Source organism: Cebus imitator, unplaced genomic scaffold (genome assembly GCF_001604975.1).
Source record: "Cebus imitator isolate Cc_AM_T3 unplaced genomic scaffold, Cebus_imitator-1.0 Scaffold21, whole genome shotgun sequence".
NCBI classification, from domain to species: domain Eukaryota; kingdom Metazoa; phylum Chordata; class Mammalia; order Primates; family Cebidae; genus Cebus; species Cebus imitator.
In genome coordinates, this window is record NW_016107336.1 from 3,675,045 (window position 1) to 3,694,613 (window position 19,569).

A 19,569-nucleotide genomic window follows, 5' to 3' on the forward strand; every position below is an offset into this window, starting at 1 on the left:
AAAAAAAAAAAAAAAAAAAAAAAGAACCTACATTTTCAACACAACATATTGTTTCCCAGCAGCATTGTAACTATATATTGTATACCTAAGAAAACACATGACAGATGTTATCCGTTGTCTCAGGACTAGATTTTAAAACTTTGAGATCTGGGAATTGAATATACAACATAGCAACTATGATTAATAATGCTGTATTTTACACTTAAAGTTTGCTGAGAGTAAATGTTAAATGTTCTCACCATGCAAGAAAAAAATTACTGTGTGAGGTGATGAAAGTATTAACTAACTTAATGATAATAAACATTTCACAATATAAATGTATATCAAAGCATTGTGTTGCACACCAATTTTACGTGTTGATCATACCTCAATAATGCTGGAAAAATAAAATAAGGCCTGGTGTGGTGGCTCACACCTGTCATCCCAGCACTTTGGGAGGGCAAGGCGGGTGGATTGCCTGAGGTCAGGAGATTGAGATCATCCTGGACAATATGATGAAACCCCGTCTCTACTAAAACTACAAAAATTAGCTGTGCATGGTGACACATGCCTGTAATCCCAGCTACTCAGGAGGCTGAGGCAGAAGAATCACTTGAACCCGGGAGATGGAGTTTGCAGTGAGCCGAGGTTGTGCCACTGCACTCCAACCTGGGAAACAAGAACAAAACCCGTCTCAAAAATAAAATAAAATTTTTCGATGCATCAAGGTACTCTGGTCTGTATGTAGATCCTTAAGATTTCAGGAATAGTTCGCTTCTCTTTTATATCCTTCCTAATTGAAACGACTGTTGCTTACAGATACTTCCTTTCCTGCTAGCCAACACCAGGCAACCTTGGAGAGGGTACAGCCGCAATATCACCACACGGACACCTATACGTAGTCTGCAGAGGGCAGTTCAACGTGAGCACCTACTATACTGAAAGGCACCTTATGTTGTAATGAACAGCGTCATAGTCTAATTGCCTTCCTGAGTTTTTGTCAATAGGTATTCAGGATGCTTCTGAGTGCTGGCTCTCACAAAAGAGCAATACGCTATAGTCAGTACCTCCTGATGAATGAACTGGGACAGTCACCAAAAAAGCTTGCAACCCCATGGCTAGTGCAACAGAGAATAGCTAAAGGGAAACTGGGAGTCTGCATTCATTCAACTTAGCCATGGTATATTTCATGATGGATCTTGTCAACAGCTGAAGGGTCAGGTTTTTAAATGAATGCAAAGATCAAGACAGATAAATAAGAAATCCAGCTAAGGAACTAGGCGTGGTGGCTCACACCTGTAATCCCAGCACTTTGGGAGTCCAAGGCAGGCAGATCATGAGGTCAAGAGATCGAGACCATCCTGGCCAACATGGTGAAACCCCGTCTCCACTAAAAATACAAACATTAGCTGGGCGTGGTGGCACATGCCTGTAGTCCCAGCTACTTGGGAGACTGAGGCAGGAGAATCGCTTGAAACTGGGAGGCAGAGGTTGCCGTGAACCAAGATCACACCACTGCACTCCAGGCTGGCCACAGAGTGAGACCTCGTCTTAAAAGAAAAGCAAAGAAAAGAAAAGAAATTCAGCTAAGTTTCTTTACTCTGCAAAGCAGACAAGGATCAACTTACATGAAATGCTGAAAAGTGATGTGGGTATTTGATGTGTCCAAGTCAGCAGTCAATCAATACATGTTGGTGACTGACTGATTTCTTAATTAGTCAATCCAATGATAGTTCACCTTTTGTCATCATTTTATAAACAAGAAAACCGAAGGCTGGGCAGGGATATCATGCAAAAAAAAAAAAAAGCGACAAATCTCAAACAAAATATTCTTTTAAAAGATGTGAGTAGCATGCCTCACACACTAATCTTCACAAAATTCCATTCTGAATTCCTTGTCACAAGTGTAAATGATGATTTTTTTAGTGGCATTTTTGACATGTAATATTAAAAAGCACCCGATTCCTTCTTTTGAAAAGAACTTTTGAGGAGCCAAATTAATTTTGGAGATGACTTTTCATTTTATTTAAGCCAAGTTATTTTTTTCTCTTTTGGTATTTTAGCCAAACAGAATTCTTAGAAATGAAAAAAAAAATAGGAACAAGTATATTCCTAGAGCAAAGTAGCCTTTCAGAATTGAAAATGTTACATCAACCCTTTAATGTTACCAAGTCTTGGCTTTTTAAATTCCCTTAAGAAAAAAATACCAGAGATTCAAAAAATGTGGCCAGAACTGGATGTGTCATTTATTTGGATTTCTGATTTGGCCGACATGATTATGACATAAAACAGTTAAAAAAGCAATTTTTAGTCATCGCAGGCACCTGTAGTCCCAGCTACTCGGGAAGCTGAGGCAGAAGAATTGCTTGAAACTAGGAGGCGGAGGTTGCAGTGAGCCGAGATCATGCCACTGCACTCCAGCCTGGGTGACAGAGTGAGACTCTATCTCAAAAATAAATAAAAAAAAAAAAAGAAAAGCAATTTTTAGTAACTTTATAAATATGGTTTACAGCGAAGCTGAAGCAATTCTATCTGATGTTAGAATTTTCTAATGCCAAAGATATACTCCAGTAGTTTAGTTTAGATGATGTGAGGCTGAATCCAACTATTATTGTAAAAACTGTTTAACCAAAACATCTATTTTTGTAATTTTATGAAATAATAATTATCCAAAAACATTTCTAATACCTTACCTGAAGGATTATTTGGATATTTCTAAATGTGCTCTTTTCTTTCTTCTTACTTTGTAAATGTTTATTAAACTATATTATATGCAGGAATGGGCTTAATACTTGAAATACCAGGTTTAAAATAAGCCAATTTCTGCCTTCACGAATCATTTACCAAAATAGCTACATGAACAAAGAATCGCAATATAATAGTGGTAACACAGCAAGAGGAGAATTTCTTTCTTTCCCCCCCTTGAGATGGGGTCTATCTGTCACTCAGGCTGGAGTGGAATGGTGCCATCTTTGCTCACTGCAGCCTCAATCTCCCTGGCTATAATGATCCTCCAGCCTCAACCTCCCAAGTAGCTAAGACTACAGGCACAGGCTACCATGCCTAGCTAATTTTTATATTTTTTTGGAGAGACAAGATCTCACTATGTTGCCCAGGCTAGTCTAGAACTCCTGGGCTCAAGCAATCCTCTTACCTCAGCCTCGAAGTGCTGACATTACCGATGTGAGCCACCATGCCAGGCCAGGAATTTCAAGGGCTCAACAAATGAGTAGGAGTTCACCAGGCAGAGACCAAGAGCCTCATGAGAGAAGAATCAACATGAACAGGTGCATAGTTATTAAATACACAGTGCGTTTAGGAAGAAAAAAAACATTATATGGAGAGATGGAAGGGATGGGAGTCCATGGGAGATGAGATTTAAATGGTAAGTTGATAAGGAATTCCTAGGGGCCTTAGATGCCATGCAGTGAAATTCACATTTTATCTTATCAGGAACAGAAAGCTAACAAAATCCTTTCAATTATTCCCTTTACTTCACCATAGTCATTTGCTACCAAAGAGGTATTAACACAAACACACACACAAAATGCCCTAATATTAAAAATACTTTCATTCTTGTTTTATTTACTTCTAACCTTTGTGGATAGGCATAGATTTTTGTCATTGCTTTGTAATCAAATGTGTTTACACAATTTTGAAACATGAATTTTATACTTAACATATGTTGAGTTTAGCCGAAAGCTGCCTTCTTCCATATTTTAGGTTTGGCCTAAAGGTTTCTCTGCACACAGTGAACTGTAACCTATCTGGATGTGTAAACAGGCTGTAACCTACTCTTGTACCAATCTCTGAGTTTTGGCCAATCACAGGCAGCCAATCAATTGTTCAAACCCTGTTCAAATAAGGCAAACACTGAGCTGAAACCAATCTGGCTGTTTCTGTACCCCACTTCTGTTTTCTGTCCATCATTTTCCCTTTTCTGTCTATAAATCGTCTCCAGCTACACAGCAGCCTGTCAGAGTTGCCCCGAATCTATTCTGGTTGGAGAGGAAGGCAGCAGGGAGGAGCTGCCTGCTTTGCAAATAGTTCTTTGCTGAATTCAACTCTGTGCAATTTGATTTGTCTAAAGTTTTGCTTTTAACACATTAGATTACGAGCACTTTTCCAGATTTCCACATACCACCAAGGGGTTTCAAGTATAGGAGTAACTCAATCAGACCCTCTCTTTCATAAGATAATTCTCAGAAGAGTAGAATAACTGGAACACAGAAAGAAAAGACTTTAGGCAAGGGAACTCTTGGAAGCTGCTGCAGCAGTCCAGGCGAGTGATGCTGAAGGCCTGCAACAGAACAGGGGCCTGGGAGAGGAGAAGAATGGGTAAACGATCATCTTTCAGTGGCAGAGCTCCACCATATGAGCTGGGGATGAAGCAGACGAAGAGGAGGCGTCCAGTATCAAGGAATGGTGGGCCAGTGACCCTGGAGCCCATAACGGGAGTCCATAAATGTAGGACAATGGCAAGATCAGGTTTAGATGCAAGTTGAAGACGCCTATGTGATATCCAATTGGAGTCATGTGAGAGGAAGTTGGAAATCACTGAGCTTAAACACGGAAGAGAAGGGGCCAGAAATACCAGTTGTGTGTGCAGAGTTGATGAGGACATCATGATGGTACATCTGCCTTCAGGAAAAGCACGTGCAGTGACAAACCCTAGGTCACTGCTTTTCCTTCTTACTCCAGCAACGTGCACGTGTGCCAGTTTAATTCCGATTTCTTTTGATGCATGGCAAATGCCTCCCTTCAAAGCGCTCAAATTGTCACTAAAGAAGGGGACCTGCCATGTAAATCAGCATCTGTTTTGATGATGCCTGTTAGAAAAAAGTACATTGCATTTCCTGAATGGGTGTGGTTTTACTCACTGCTATACAAAACCACACAGCTTCTCTGAGGGACTCATGCAATGATTAGCCTGCGATAGTGTCAGCTAGAGGAGCGAGTCAGAACACATTCAACAGAAGGCATTTTGGGTGCTGCTTTACAGAACACTGCCTTAAGTACCTGAAGGGAACTACACTCCTCTGAGCTGGAAAGTACCTGCGGAGCTTCCTAACCATGGTCTTCAGAGTGGGTCCTGGACTGTCGTTTCTCCTATTTACATCTGTTCCATAAGCAGTGCCTACGGTTTAGGTGGTCCTTTGAAATCATGCACCTCTCAAGGCTGCCTCGTGATAAATGATACAAGTGACATAGTTTCTAACTAGGCAAATGATCTTTTAGAATCGATTTTTCTGTTTTCCTATCATGGATGGCTACTCGCAGGGACATATTCCATGTTCCACTAAAGACCTCCAAAACAGAAATGCCAGCGTCTGGAATTTTGCTAAAATCCTGTACTCTATAATAAAAAAATCTTGTCCCTCATTATTCCTCCACCTGACATTCTTTTAAACAAAGGCTCAAAGTCAATCATGCAGACAACTGCACCTTTCTCTTCTGTAGCTGACAACCTGGCTCTTGCCTTCTGCATCACAAAAACAGCCCTCCCCCCATCAGATGGAAAGAAGCTATGCAGAAGAAAATCTTCTAGCGTCTCCATGAAGCACATATTAAGAGCCTAATGTGCCCTTACCATTGCTTCGGCAATGTGTGCTTTCTCCCTTCACTTAGATGAGAATTTGAGAAGAATCCACCCGGTAATACCTTTCTGCCTGCCAAACCTTCTTTAGTGAAACTGAACAGAGACCTGGGAGAAGGAAGATCCTTCCCCAACGCTGTGATTAAAGGTGCTTGCTTTTTCACATGAACTAAATTCAGCATTGCCAAAACTTAAACTGTGAACTCAGCAACAACCAGCAAAAGAGAGAAAAAGTCATCAAACAAATTTGTTAATGCATTTGGTAGTGGTTAGGTTAACGGCTAATATATGTCCTGATGATCACGCTTGCTCCTTTTTTTTTTTTTTTTTTTTTTTTTTTTTGAGATGGAGTCTCGCTCTGCCGCCCGGGCTGGAGTGCAATGGTGCAACTCCATTACTTGGCTCACTGCAACTTCCACCTCCCGGGTTCAAGCGATTCTCCTGCCTCAGCCTCCCAAGTAACTGGGACTACAGGTGTGTGCCACCACGCCCAGCTAATTTTTTGTATTTTTAATAGAGATGGGGTTTCACCATGTTGGCCAGAGTGGTCTTGATCTCTTAATCTCATGATCCGCCCACCTCGGCCTCCCAAAGTGCTGGGATTACATGTGTGAGCCACCACGGCCAGCCCATGCTTGTTCCTTTCTAGGCTAGCTAAGCTTCTAGGAGTTCTTCTGTTTGGATTCCAACTTGAATATTCAGATCCACCTACCAGGGCTGGAGCCAACAGCAAGGGTATTCAGAAGGTACACCAGAAGCAGAAACGCCCTACAAATCTCTCCTGGATCATTCAAGGCCAGGCATACCCTTGCTGGAGCAGAAGGCAGAGGGAAGGAGAGGGCCACGTTTCACCACTGCAGTCTGCCAACATTGGATTCAAATCCTGAATCCACCACTGTGCACTGAGTGTGCTTTGATGTGCATCTACTAGAGCTAAACTTGATCCTTTTCAGCGGTGGGACCACCCTTCTGCCACCAAAACTGACAACCTGCGAGGCCTAACAGCTGAAAGAAATACCACTCAGAATAAGCTGCCAAGGGCAGCAGGTGTGGCTTTGGGAGCCAAGGATAAAACTTCTAGGTTAGCACAGTCCTGTTCCACCCTCAGATCTTTCCCCCAGCCTGCTGCTGCAGCCCAGTTCCTCAGAGCTGACATCCTGCGCTCCCAAACTTAGTCAGGGGCTCCTGTCACTCCCACCGACAGAGTCAGTGGTTAAAGATAAAGAGATAACAAAAGATTTCCAAAAGAGCCTCTGCCCTAGGGAACACTTTAAGTATTTAGAAGAAAGTAGGTCTCTAAAAGGTTCAGAGAATATGCCAACCTCACATCCTGAAAAGGCTGGGCAATTGACAAGGGAATGTGACCCTCATGGCATGAGGTTGCTTAGATCAACAAGCACATATTTCCTGAACACCTACCACAGGCTCAGACCTGGACCCTATTCTGTGGGAGAGGAGGCAAAGAGGAGGATGCACAATTAGCTTCAGACGATTATTATCAAACTTCAGTGTGCAAAGGTTAACTTTTCCTGGGTTCTACATCCCCAGAACTTCTGATTCATAAGCCTGGTGTTCTCAATCAGTAACTTGAATAAACACATCCAGGTGATTTGAAAGCAGGGGGTGCTGGGATTAGAGGACCGTTGGGAAACACTGGTCTGTGATTTGATTCCTGTCCTGAAGCCATGTGCCACCCACGTGTAATCGTGCTGATGGCAAACAGTCACAGAGTAATGCACAGCGTACATTCTGTAAGATGCCTTCTGTAAGGCCCTAAATGTGAGAGAAGTTCAAAAACAGAGACTACTCAGTGAAGTCCTAAGGATTCAGGGAAGACTTTGTGAGTGACAGCCAGGACTTGCAGTCACGCAGAACTTTGATAGAGACTGTCCCAAGCAATTGCCTTAATCAAACCCCCTGATTCAGTGTGACAAGGTGGCCATGGCATACAACATACATGGAGATGAGGATACAGGATAGAAGACCACCAGCAAACAGGTAAAGGGGCTTCCTATGTTGATTACAGGGAGGAGACTGTCACCAGGAGAATCACCAAACTGGCACTTCCAGGTGACATTATGCTTGCATTTGTTTTCTACCACATTCATGTGGTTTCCTGCACTTCATAATTTAATATTTGTAACAGAAAAAATGTTGTTATGAAACCCCAATAGTGCACCACTCGAAGGCAGAAAGCCAGCTGATATCTGAGCATCATTTCTGATGCTCTGCTTTAGCAAGGGGAGGCTTAGTAAGAAAGAACAATACTAACTGCTGTTCAATGTAAAACAAAGTGTGGGGATTCACAGGGTTAACTGGCTGGCAGATCCAGTAACACAATGGCAAGCACAGATGAGGAAAAGGTCAGATCCCCTAAAGAAAAACAAAGGACAGTAATTCAAAAGAAGCCTGTCTCGCTTATTTGGATCTAATATTCAGGTCGGGCACAGTGGTGCATGCCTGTAATCCCAGCACTTTGCGAGGCCAAGGCAAGATGATTGCTAGAGCCCAGGAGTTCCAGACCAGTCTGGACAACATAGCGAGACCTCGTCGCTACAAAAAATTTAAAAATTAGCCAGGCATGGTAGCGCATGTCTGTAGTCTCAGCTACTAGTCTGTGATGATCTGATTCCTGCCCTGAAGCTCTGTGCATACCTCATGGGGTGATGGCAAACACTCACAGAGCAATGCATAGCAGTGCATTTTATATGATTGCAGGCTCTAAATGAGATAGAAGTTCATAAAGAGAGACCAGTCAGCGAAGTCCTAGAAATTCAGCGAAGACTTTATGAATGAGAGCCAGGATAGACCCAGTGTCCTACAGTCCCAATACAAGCTGTGGTTGCGCCACTGCACTCCAGCCTGGGCAACAAACAGAGAGAGAGAGACCCTGTTTCAAAAAAATAAATAACAATAAAAATCAAATAAGTAAAAATGAATATAATGTTCATAAAGCACTGTGCCACTTAAAATGTTGCAAGGAAATAAATTTTTTACTGCAGGCCAGGTGTGGTGGCTCATGCCTGTAATCCCAGCACTTTGGGAGGCCGAGGGGGGTGGATCACAAGGTCAGGAAATTGAGATCATCCTGGCCAACATGGTGAAATCCCATTTCTATTAAAAATACAAAAATTGGCCAGGTGCAAAATGGCACACACCTGTAATCCCAGAACTCTGGGAGGCCTAGGCAAGCGGATCAAGATTGAGATCGAGACCAGCCTGGCCAACATGGTGAAACTCCATCTCTACTAAAAATGCTAAAATGAGCTGGGCGTGGTGGCGCACGCCTGTAGTCCCAGCTACTTGGGAGGCTGAGGCGAGAGAATCCTTTTAATCCAGGAAGCAGAGGTTGTAGTAAGCCGAGATCGCGCCGCTGAACTCTAGCCTAGTGACAGAGCAAGACTCCATCTCAAAAAAAACAAAAAACAAAAATTAGGGTGTGGTGGCCCATGCCTATAGTACCAGCTATTTGGGAGACTGAGGCAGGAGAATCGCTTGAACCCAGGAGGTGGAGGTTGCAGTGAGCCAAGATCACATCACTGCACTCCAGCCTGGTGACAGAGTGAGACTTCCTCTCAAAAAAAAAAATTATTTACTTCAGATGCTGAAAGTCCTGTTTGACCAAAGGGTTGGCTGTCAAATGGGCAAATGGGGCCAGAAGGGACCCCTGGGGACCTGGCTCCTTTCCTCCACACTGGCTGAGACAGTGAGCCCCTCTGCAAATGGCCTGCCCAGGCCACAGAAAAATTCTGTTCAGCAAAAACTGAAGTGGATAATTATTTAATTAATTGCATTAGAGGAAACTGAATTATAAATCTGCAAGAGACCTTGGAGATCATTTAGGCACATACATTTTTAAAGGCAAGTCATTCCAAGATGATGAGTAAGTTCTCCAAGTTGATCAAGACAGGTGGGGCAGACCTGGGCTTCAATCTGAGGATTCTGCTTCCAGGTAATACCACAAACAGGACTGAAAAAACATCCTTGGAAGTCCACATTATTCTGGTGCATGGTCTGGATATGTTTTTATCATTTATTTGTAGTTTAGAGTGTTTTGAATCCAACCCCCAGATTAAGACTTTCATTCAAGGTCCCATGTATAGTTCAAGGTCACTCAGTAAATGTTTGCTGAACAGGACTTGGAAATCCCCATCATTGCTCACCTTGCCCATCACAATAGTCACAGGGATATGCTCTGAGAAATGCATCGTTAGGTGACCTTGTTACTGTGCAACATCACAAGCACTTACACAGGCCTGGATGGTACACGCCTCGGCTATATGGTATAGCCGATTGCGCCTAGGCTACAAACCTGGACAGCATGCTAGAGCAGTGAATACCGTAGGCAAGCGTAACACATGGCAGGTATCTATGCCTCTAAGCACATCTATACGTAGTAAACGTACAACAAAAATGTGGTATTATGATCTTATAAGACCACTGTAAAATGTGTGATCTGTCATTGACTGAAACTTCATTATGTGGCACATGACTGTATATGATCAGAGACAAAAACCTTGCCAAATAAATCGAATGTACTTCCTCTCGTGATGAATCCCTTCTGCTTTCAGCTACAATGGGGTATCTGAAAGATGTAGTTTGTTTGCTGTTTGTGTGTTTAGTTGTTTGCGTTTGTTTCGTTTTTGCTTTTGTTCTTTTTTCTAACCACAAATGCATTCTATTCAGATCATACTATTCTGCAAGTTTCAGAAACAAATACACTAAGTAAATGTGGTTCCTCTCTCGGCGCGCTGTCACTAGAACAACGTTTTCTCAAATGTCCTGTTCTTTGGGATGTAGAGAAACGGCAATGCACCTAAAGAAGTCCTGGTATACCAATGAAGTGATGCCTAATGATATTTAAAGCTGAAAGATGTCAAGTCCTTTGGATGACTTACCAAAAACTATTTGTGTTTCAAGACCATCCGCGTAGGCTGAAATCCACTCTTTCTCTCGTTTCTGGTCTGCAACAGCACTACGTTTGAGGCTTCAAAATAGACTCTTTCACTATGCTCTGGGATGCTGCAGTGAAACAAAACAAAACACCAAGTCAGAATGAAAATGCCACTTCAAGCAGCTAGTGGATATTCAGGGGGAAATCCCTGGCCTTTCTCAAATGTACATTTCATAACCTCAAACAAGCATGTTAATTATCAGGATGAAGCTATCTCACTTCGTATCTACATAAGGTACCCTAAAATACTGGAGGTGGGGTGTGGGAAGGAAAAAAAAGAAAGAAAGAAAACAAGCACAACACCGGGGGAGGCAGCAGGTCTTGAAAATCAGGATATACACCAGTGGGAATATGCTCGCAAAATCTCAAGTTTATCGATTGAAAGATGTGAATAAAGAAAAATTCATTACATTTAAGTGATTAAAGACTGATGTGCAGTATCAAGGGCACAAAGTGAAGAAAGTCAGTTTCAGATGAAAGACTCAGACTGATTAACTGATGTTAATACTTTTTAAATAAAGAGCTATTAGGATGGAACAAAAAAGATAAAGCATGAGAGAGAGAACATTTTCCATTTTGCTCTATAAGTAGGTAACGGGGTGGGTTTCCCTTGTATATTTCTTGATAAATTGATAAATACTTTCTCCACACAAGCTGAAAAGCAGTAGTTACTTTACACACTGAATATGAAATGAATGTTTAAAATATGCATGCCTCTTTACCCCCACTCGGAGCAGCTGATAAAGCCTACACACATTAGAACCTCTTGTGACAAGGTCACGCTGAAAAGTTCCTTTCTGCCTTGTGAGCTTTTTTTTTTTTTAATCCATAAACTCATAATTATTTTATTCTTGAAGGTACATAGTAGAGATATATATTTATGGGTATATGAGACAACTTTGATATAGGTATCCAGTAAGTAGTAATCACATCATGAAGAATGGGGTATTCATCCCCCAGGCGTTGCGTTACAATCTAATTCTACTTTCTAAGTTATTTTAAAATGTATAATTATACTATTGACTATAGTGACCATGTTATGCTATCACATATCAGGTCTTATGAATTCTAGCTATATATATTTTTGTGCTCATTAGCCATTGCCACTCCCCCCAACCCTTCCCTCACTACCCTTCGCAACCTCTGGTAGCCTTCCTTCTACCCTTTCTCCATGAGTTCAACTGTTTTGATTTTTAGTACTCACGTGTTCTCACTCATAGGCGGGTGTTGAACAATGAGAACACGTGGACACAGGGAGGGGTGCACTACATACTGGGGTCAGTTGAGGGGAAATAGGGGAGGGATGGTGGGGGGTGGGGAGCTGGGGAGAGATGGCAAGGGGAGAGATGCCTTGTGAGCTTTTAACACTCACTTGTCACAGGCTGTTGTTCAAGCATCTTCTGATGCTTAGTCAAATCCACCCCACTGTTTGTTTTTTGACAATGGCCATGTGAGAGCCTAGAAACAGTCTTCCAAAGATGTCTGCCTCCTTTTTTAGCCATTTATGAGCTCATCCTCATCTATGCTGAAAACCCATCGGCAGACTGTCATCCAGTTCCCTGGGTATGCCGGCCACAACATACTGATAACTCTCAACTCTATAAATCTCCAAAGGTCCCAGGATGATCATCAAAGATTGCATCGAGTGACCAAGTTTAAGAAAGAGGATATACTCATATGTCTCAGAAGCTTACTGTGTGGATAACGAATTCTTTGAAAGCCTTTTGTAGCTATTACTTTATGGAACAGTCAACCTTTTTTTAGGGACATTTGAAGAGTTGTGTCTATCTGTGGTTAAATTCCTGCGAACACTAAAACCTTTTGAGGAGGAGGAGAAAGTGTCTTTTGGTTAATGTTTAAACAAGGGAGTTGAGTTAATGCCATTCAATTTTCCGTCTAGCTGAAGGAAGCGGCTGTCTGAAAATGGCAGTCTTTTTTACTTTCTTGATGCTATCAATACCCACAGAAAGCGGGGTTTTAAGGATTTTATTAGTTTTCTGTAACTCAGCTCCCACTCAAATGTGTAACAGTAACATATTGATAGAAATCAACATAAGCCAGGAAGTTCAAAGCATGACAAACTGTCTTTAGTTTACCGGCTTGGTAAAAAACAGAATTTGGAGAGAGGAGGTTTTTTAACAAGCCCACTGCAACTTACTGGCTTATATCAATTTTTTCTTTTTTAACTAAAAATGTCTTGCTGCATTTCTCTTCTTTGTTACCAATTTCTATCTTGAGGTATTCTAGAATTGAAAGAGGTCCTTGACATTTAGTTTCAATGTCTTCTTCAAAGGAACCTGCTGACCCAGGGAGGTTGACATAACTCTTTTTAAAGTAATACAGAAAGTTAATACATACTTCAACTGGATTCTGGGTTGAATCACTCATGCTCATTGATGCTTAATGGACACAAACTCATTTAATAAAAGGTAATACACTTTTAGTTTGAAAAAATTGCCAATAGCATAACACTGCCTCACAGTACTCTTTTTCTGTTTTGTTTTTGCCACATGAAAATAAATTCATTTCTGGATTATATTATTTTCAACTGTCTTGTAGCAAAATCGATCTGGGACAGGCAGAATGGCCCCATTTGTCACTTTAACACCCTTCACCAGATGCCAAAGCCAGGTGTCCAGAAAAGTAAGGTTATACTAGTCACAGAGAAGAAAAAGAAATAAGGACTCATCTACATGACAGTATTTTCCATTCTTATGTCTGTAGAGGTGAAGGAATTGGGATTGATTCATTCTGTGATTTACAGCTGACCCTCATTTACAGAGATTACAACAGCTATAAGGCAACTTTTATCAAAAGGAAATCACTGAAAATTCTACACACCTCTTTTTAAGCAATAATTTCAATATGCTTCCCTCTTTCAGCAAACTCTTTATCGATACTGTTAATAAGAATCAACAAAACAAACTGCTGGGGTTTCATCTCTGTCACCTATCCCTTCTTGTTTACTATTGGAAGTTATCATAAGCAAAGATAAGCCCAAAAGTCCAAACAGCAGAAAAGAAAGCCCAGGGCTCAGGGCTCAGGGCATTCACAGATGTGCCTGCATATGTGAAAGTTGGCACGCTCTCTAAATCTTTCTCTCTCTCTCTCTCTCTCTCTCTACACACACACACACACACACACACACACACACACACACACACACAAAGGATCTCACTCCAGAGGGTTTTCCAATGTGACGGGCGTTTTGGTGATAATTTTCTGAGCAGTTATAAGCATTAGCAGCAGCAGCAAAGTATGGGATATCAACAAGCTAGAAACAGTGACCTAGGAGTTAGGAAATTTATGTTTTACTCTTAGTGTTGTAGCTAGCTGGACTTTTAAATGTAAGTCACAGCCTTTTAAGTAAAATTAGTTCCTAATTTATCAACTAAAGGAACTTATTAAATGTTCTCCATAATTCTCAATTATAATGTTTTTACATGTATTCGAATGTTTCAAATCCAATAAAATCATAACACAACTGTATCTTACATCATCTACTAGACCTACTAGGTATATCTTTACTCAAAAATGCAGCAATTAGACACAGATTGCATAGGAAGAGACGAACAGGTTCTCAGTAGAATATCAGCTCAGGGGAAAAGGCTTTCTGTTTGTTGTTTTTTCTGAGGCAGAGTCTCGGCCTTTTGCCCACGCTGGAGTGCAATGGCACGATCTTGGCTCACTGCAATCTCTGCCTTCCGGTTTCCAGCAACTGTCCCGCCTCAGCCTCCCAAGCAGCCAGGATTACAGATGCCCGCCACCACACCTGGCTAAGTTTTGTATTTTTAGTACAGACAGGGTTTCACCATGTTAGCCAGGCTGCTCTTAAACTCCTGACCTTGTGATCCACCCACCTCAGTCTCCCAAAGTGTTGGGATTATGGGTGTGAGCCACTGAACCTGGCCAGAAAAAAGTATTTTAATCAATAAATAGTGCTGGAAAACCTGGTTCTTCATTTGGAAAGAGACAGACCTCTATCTTACACCATACAGAAAACAAATTCTAGATTTATAACTAAACATAAACGTGTTTATACAGCTATACATATGTAGCATTTATTATACATACATATTATTTTACATAATACAGAAAAATAATTTAATAAGCATGAAAGGCCTTGCAGGCTATTGTAAAGATGTTGACTTTTAAGTAAAATGGGAAGACTGGAGATAATTTTTAATGCATAGTATTATGATCTACCTCACGTTTTAAGGGATCATTCAGTCTGATTGTCAGGAATAGACCATAAGGAGATATAAATGAAAGCACAAGCTACTGTTATAAGCAGCCTACAGGATAGTTTCCAGTGATCCCACCTCTTGCAATTCATGCCCTTGTAAAGCCTTCTTAACTTGAGTGTGGACTGCATTTCTAACTCACTTCTAGCAAATAGACCGTGGCTAAGGTAACAGGATAGATAGCATTTCCAAGACTGGGTTACAAGAAGGTAGGGGCTTCCAGCTCGGGATCTTGCATCCTCTCCTGGATTACTCACCTGGGGGAGGCTGACTGCCAGGCTGTGAGGCAGTCCTGTGGAAAGGCCCACATGGCATACAACTGAGGCCTGCTAGCATCTATGTGAGCGGGTTTGGAAGGAGATCCCCACTGTCCCGACCCCATCCTTCAGATGAGACTTCAGTCCGGGTTAACAGCTTGATTACAACCCTATGAAAGGCCTGGAGCTGGAGACACCCAGCTATGATGTACATTCAGAAAAACTGAGAGATAAGAAGTATTTGTTGATTCAAGCCACTAAGACCTGGATGAATGTGTTACACATCAATAGATAACTAATATAGTTACAATGTATGAAACACTCTTCTAGGAACTTTACATGACTTTTTACAGTTGGAGAAACTGAGGGCCAAAGAAGTGAAATCACCTGTTCAGCACTACCCTTACGTGGTAGAGGTGGGACTCAAACTCGGTCCATCTGACTCCAGAAAGCAGGTTCTTAATCTCGGCATCACACTACGCCTCTAAGAACCATTTTTTCTACTTTAGGTGTGCATGCCTGAAATTTGACTTTCTATTGCAGAAAGTGCTAAAATGAGATAATTGCCACAAGCAATGAGCCATCTGCATCTTCATCAGACTTCTTTTTGTTTGTTTTTTGAGACAGAATTTTGTTCTTGTTGCCCAGGCTGGAGTGCAAAGGGCGTGGTCTCAGCTCACTGCAACCTCTGTTTCCCAGGTTCAAGCAATTCTACCATCTCAGCCTCCCGAGTAACTGGGATTAAAGGTGTACACCACCACACCCGGCTAACTTTTTTTATTTTTAGTAGAGACAGCATTTCACCATGCTGGCCAGAATGGTCTCGAATTCCTGACCTCAGGTGATCCACCCGCCTCAGCCTCGCAAACTGCTAGGATTACAGGCGTGGGCCACCACACCCAGCCACTGATCAAACTTCTTAACCTGCCACATAGCTCTACAATTCTTGCATCTTTGATACCTCAAGTATATCATAAACTATATTTACTCATCAAAGAAGACAGAAAGGTAGGCTCTTGCTGTTTGAAGAGCAACCTCAGTATGGTTCTTCCATTTCAGTCTGGTTAATCTGTTAATAGTCATTTAACTACTAGAAAATTTCTAGCACCATTTGCCAATGCTGTAATATATATTCCTATAAACTGAGTGTCTTTTTGCATTTGCAGAGAGTTCTCCCTGAAACTACTCAGTGATGAGGAAAAGAACAAGATACTGAATAAGATAGCCACAATAATTTCTGTTTGGATTTTAGTTTCACTCTTGTTGTCCAGGCTGGAGTACAATGGCAATATGTGGGCTCCCTGAAACCTCCACTTCCCAGATTCAAGCGATTCTCCTGCCTCAGCCTCCTGAGCAGCTGGGATCATAGGCCCCTGCCACCACGCCTGGCTCATTTATGTATCTTTAGTGGAGACAGGGTTTCACCATGTTGGCCCGGCTGGTCTCAAACTCCTGACCTCAGCTGATCCACCCGCCTCAGCCTCCCAAAGTGCTGGGACTACAAGCATGAGCCACTGCACCCAGCCGGATTTTTTAAAATAATGGGCAAAAATCAATTTTCAATTGGCAATAGAAAGTCACTACAGATTCAAACAATAAGAAGTGTTTCAGTAGGAAATGACAAGTCCAAAAAAATTTTTTAAAAGAGCTTTCGAATTATATAAAATACAAGGACTATTGTCCCTATAATTATTATAACAAATTAAGATGTTTCTATTCTTTCTGTGACATAGACATGTGAAATACAGGAGAAAGAAATTCTCTCTGCATTCCTGCCTCAATGTAAATTTAGAATGGCACTGTGCCCCAAAGAAACTGGTGCTGGATGGTGTGAGTATCAATCTCATTTCTTAGGAAGATGATGCTCATCATGCAGCAGCCAGAAACATGTTTTTTACATTTTATTTTTATTTGTTTATTTATTTAGAGACAGGGTCTTTCTCTGTCGCTTAGGCTGGAGTGCAGTGGTGTGATCATAGCTCACTGCAGTCCTGAACTCTTCAATTCAAGCAATCCTCCCAGCTCAGCCTCCCAAGCAGCCAGGATTACAGGTGTGAGCCTTCACGTATGGCCAGGAACATGTTTTTGATCCATACTGATGGAATATTCTTTATTTTGGTCTGACTCTTAGGACTGTACCCACCACCAGTGGAAACTAAAGAACTGGAAAGAGAGAATCATAAAAAGAAATAAAACCCATTGCCATTTCTAAATCTTTCTGTTACCCACAGTGACTGTGTTTTATTAAAGGCATGTGATGCATCACTGAAGGTATTTTTTGCCATTTAAAAATACCAAACAGTAGTAACAGCTCAACAGCTAGGCTGCTACCACTTAACCTGCAATTTGGACAATTTTGTGGGGATGAAATTACTTTGTCTTATGACACATGGAGCAGATGCTACTAATTAACACACAAAAATGCCTAAAACAGAGCTTTAAAAAACATATGCGTTTGGAAACATAAGTAGAAACAGCTTCAAAGAGTATAAGCAAGATGGAATAATACAATGAATGAAGAGTGTGTTTTTTTCAGAAAGTCAATCAGATTATCAAGTAAATTTCGTAGGCCTCCCTCTAAATAAAGTATGGATTTGAAGGAAAATGCCTAAGTCTCACTTCTAATTTTTTTTTTTTTTTTTTTTGTAATGGGAAGAGGGTAGCCCATATCAAATACCAGCCGGTACGTTCCATATGATGTCACATTCCTTCCTCTGTGCAACAGTCCGTTGTGCCGTAAATAAAGGGGGATTTAAAAAGGTTGGGATGATTTGTTTTTCAAAGGTTGGGATACATTTGGGAAAGACTTTTGAGGGACTTTGATATGTGCGTTTGTATTGCAAATCTCTAAGAGGGGAGAAAGCACCATCTTGGCTCAAATTATATTTGACCACAGAACACTTTTTCCAGAAGAAAGGTGTAACCAGTGAACACAGAGTGTAGGTACTGACCAGACTACACACTTGTAAACAATACACTAGGCCAGTGGTCCTCACACTTAAAAGCTCCTTGGGGTCTTCAATACATTTTAGGAATATAAAGTTTCCTCTACACTCCTAAAATGTATTGAGGACCCCAAGGAGCTTTTAATTAGGTGGATCATATTTAACAATTATTGTACCCTATTAGAAAGTAAAATTGAGAAAAATGTAAAATATTCAGTAGTTCAGTATACATACGAATATACCCATTGCATATTACATGAAATAGCATCTTTCTGAAAAAACAATTATATTTTTCAGAACAAAAAAGTGAGAAGAGTGACATCGTTTTAGACTTTAGCAAATCTCTAATGCCTGGCTTAATAAAAAATGGTTAAATTCTCTTCTGTGCCTCTGAATTCAATTTTCTGTGATATGCTGTTTGGTTGAAATGTGTGGAAAAAATCTGGCCAATAGTTTCAGCAATTGTGGATATTCTTCTTTATATTATACCAGAACTCAACAACTGGTGATTTCTTAAAGGAGAGCAGCACCATGGAATCTGAAACATATAAATGAACTCTTTGTATTCTTTTATGTTAAAATTCATTAGTCTATCTTGAACTTTGGATGCATCTTTAGCTAGGCATAACTTTGTAACATCATACACTGGTCATTTGGAAAATTACATTAGTTCAGTGAATTATGCTAATCTTCCAAAAGTCAGCACATTTCATTACACAATATCACGTATCATATAGCCTCTGAAAAACTCTGCTACACGCATGTAAGAGAATGGGAATGGAATATGTACATCATGTTTTAGTATTATTATAAAAATAATTTTGATCTTACAGCTTTCCCTCCAGAAAAGGTCTTGGAGATTCCCAAAGTGAGAACTTTTGACTATGCAGACATTCTAGACTCCACAGACCCCTCCTGGAAGTAAAAGCATGGAACTCTGGGTTTCCTTCCAGCCATCAATTTCCATCATTCTCATCATTTGTCTTCTTGGGGATCACTGAGTACAATCTAACAAAGACCATTAACCCATGTGGCCAAGAACATGAGATAAACCATGAGGGATATCTGCAGGTGGAAAAAATGGATTCACTGAGATTCTACCAGGCAAGAATCTGTGACAAGTGTGCATTTTTTGTTTCATTTTTATGGGTACATGATAGTTGTGTATATTTATTTGGTACATGTGATATTTCGATGCAAGTATACAATGTGTAATTGGTCAAATCAGGGTATTTGGGATATCCATCACTTAATTTCTTTTTGTTGGATACATTCCAAATTCATTCTTCTACTTGTTTTGAAATACACAATAATTTATTAACTATTGTTGTCCTATTGTTCTACTGAACACTAGCTCTTATTCCTACTAGCTCTCTCTGTCTCTCTCTCTCTCTCCATATGTATATAGATTATTTTTAATTTTTTAATTTTTTTACACAGAGTCTTACTCTATCACCAGGCTGGAGTGCAGTGGCGTGATCCCAGCTCACTGCAACTTCCATTTTCCAGTTTCAAGCAATTCTCCTGCCTCAGCCTCCCCAGTAGCTAGACTACAGGCACGCACCACCATGCCCAGCTAATTTTTTTTTTTTTT

General features: G+C 40.9%; 1 protein-coding gene across 4 annotated transcripts in view; it reads right to left on the reverse strand.

Annotated features, from left to right (window-relative positions):
* ATXN1 (ataxin 1) overlaps positions 1-19,569 on the reverse strand; it is a 459,925-nt gene that overhangs the window by 342,732 nt on the left and 97,624 nt on the right. For all 4 annotated transcript variants that reach the window (XM_017521371.2, XM_017521362.2, XM_017521388.2 and 1 more), the window contains one exon: positions 10,474-10,597. The gene's annotated coding sequence lies outside the window, so the exon portion shown is untranslated. The remainder of the gene's footprint in view (positions 1-10,473; positions 10,598-19,569) is intronic.